At 55.8% G+C, this 2,288-nt stretch overlaps 1 pseudogene; it reads right to left on the bottom strand.

The window, feature by feature from the left end:
- Positions 1-1,705: 1,705 nt before the first annotated feature.
- The window catches only part of LOC140332778 (uncharacterized), a 1,975-nt pseudogene continuing 1,392 nt past the window's right edge, over positions 1,706-2,288 (bottom strand).

The raw sequence follows: 2,288 nt of genomic DNA, 5'->3' as shown, positions 1-2,288 counted from the left end.
CCCAGGGAGGACAGGGAAGGGGTCAGTCTTCCAGCCGTTCACCAGCACTGTGCTATGAATGTCAAGGTACATGAGGTTAAAATATGAACAGAACATGAACATATGAACACAAGCATGGTTAACATATGAACATAAGAATGAGCCCGTGGGAGACACGGTCAAAGGCCTTCTCCTGGTCAAGACTGACCAGGGCGGCGTGGATGTTGCGGTCCTGGATGTAGTGGACCGTGTCTCTAATCAGTGCGAGGCTGTCCGCAATCCGTCGCCCTGGGATTCCGCAGGTCTGATCCGGGTGGATCTGTCCGATAACCTTCTTTAGCCGGTTGGCCAGTACCTTGGCAAGGATCTTGTAGTCCACGTTGAGGAGGGAGATGGGGAGCGAGTTTTTGAGGTTGCATCTCTCGCCCTTCCGCTTATACAAGATCGTGATCATGCCCTCCCTCAGCGATGGCGGCATTCTGCCCTCCACCTCCAACTCCTCGTACAGCTCGAGCAGGTCCGGGCCTATGAGATCCCACAGTGCTACGTAGAGCTCCGCTGGGAGACCGTCGCAACCCGGGGTCCTACCCCGCCTAAAGGATTGGACGGCAGAGGTCAGCTCCTCCATAGTGAGGGGAGTGTCCGTGGACGCTGCGCCTGCAGGATCAAGGGTGTTGGTGATACCTGACAGGAACCGGTTCGCAGCGTCGTCATCTGTTTCCTTGGGTGAGTAGAGGGTCCGGTAGAAGTCGCTGACCACTTCCATCACCTCTGACTTACCTTTCCGGAGTGTGCCGGTCGAGTCCCGCAGCTCGGCGAGGGGGGTGTGTCCGGAGTGGAGCTTCCTGAAAAAGAAAGAGTTACACTTCTCACCTTTCTCGAGGTGCTCCACCTTGGAACAGAAGATGATGCGCCTGGCGTCCTCCTCGAAGTGCTGTTTCAAGCGCTTCTTGGTCTCTTCCAGGTCTCGCCTATTGTCCCAGCCGCATTGGTAGAGGTCCTGCAAGGACTGCAACTCACGTTGCAGTCTCTTGAGTTCTCTCTTACTTGCGCACACCTGCTGACGTCCCCTCGCTTGAAAGAAGCTGCGGAGCTTGACTTTCACAAAGTCCCACCAATCACTCACCTTTTCAAAATGTTCCTTGTCCTCCCTCCAGTTGACATACTCACCCCTCAGTTCCTCCATCAGTTCCTCTTTTTCCAGCAGGGCAGTGTTCAGCTTCCAGGAACCTGGGCCTGGGCCGAAGCCCTTGCCTAGGTCCCCCTGGAAGAGAAGGGCCCTGTGGTCCGAGAAGAAGCAGGGAACCATGGAGTGGCTGTTGTGCGTTACCTCTCTGGATGTAAAGATGAAGTCTATCCTTGAGCGGACGGATCCATCGGGGCGGCTCCAGGAGTAGTTTGCGGCACTGTTTCCGATGGAGCCTACGACGTCCTTCAAGGAAGCTTCCGCCACCATCTCTTTGAGAAGGCGGGAGGTAACGTCCAACTTTGCCATGATGCCTGAGCTGCGCCCGTCCTCCTCTATTGGGCAGTTGAAATCACCACCCATTATTACTGCCCTGGTGGTTGCGAGTTGGGTCCTCAGGGTCTGGAAAAGTTCCAGCCGCTCATTCTTCTCAGGGGAGGCGTACATGTTGATGAGCCTAACTGGCTCTCCTGCCCGGCCGGCCGCAGACGAGATCGTGGACAGCGTCAAGCGTGAAACGCCCACCCCTGATCAGAATGGCTACACCTGCTGACTTGCAGTCGCCACCTCCAGACCAGTATAAGGGACCCTGGGTCCACTGGGAGCACAGGTGACTGTATCTCCTTGAGGGGGGAAGAGCGCATTCTTGCAACATGACTATGTCTCCTGGTTGAGTGTCAATGAAACTGAGTACAGTCTGCCTTCTGACAGGGTCTCTTATGCTCCTAACATTGATGGAAAAGATTGATATCTTAGCCATAATGATTTGGAGAAAAGTGACGCTTCAGTCAGAGACTGTACGACTTACACCAAGAGGAGGGCAGCTCCCTCCTCCTCGATCATTTCCCATAGCGCACTGTCCTCCTCCGTGGGAGGGGGGTAATAAGCTGGGGTCGTGGGGTATGGTATCCAGATACTCGACGACCTCAGCGAGGTCCTCGGTGATCTGGGTGGGGTGGAGAAGGAGAGTTTCCTCCTCCTTAGCCTGCCTCTTTAGGGACAGGTCTTTGTCCGGGACAGGGCTCTGGGGGAGTTTCCTCTTCCCCCTCGTGAGGGCACCTGAGGTGTCCATCTCGGTGGGTGGAGGGAGGGGAATGCCTCTTCTGAGGAGAGGTCAGGGGGA

This window comes from Pyxicephalus adspersus, chromosome 6 (assembly GCF_032062135.1).
Source record: "Pyxicephalus adspersus chromosome 6, UCB_Pads_2.0, whole genome shotgun sequence".
Classification (NCBI taxonomy): Eukaryota; Metazoa; Chordata; class Amphibia; order Anura; family Pyxicephalidae; genus Pyxicephalus; species Pyxicephalus adspersus.
This window is presented reverse-complemented; position numbering and strand designations above follow the sequence as displayed.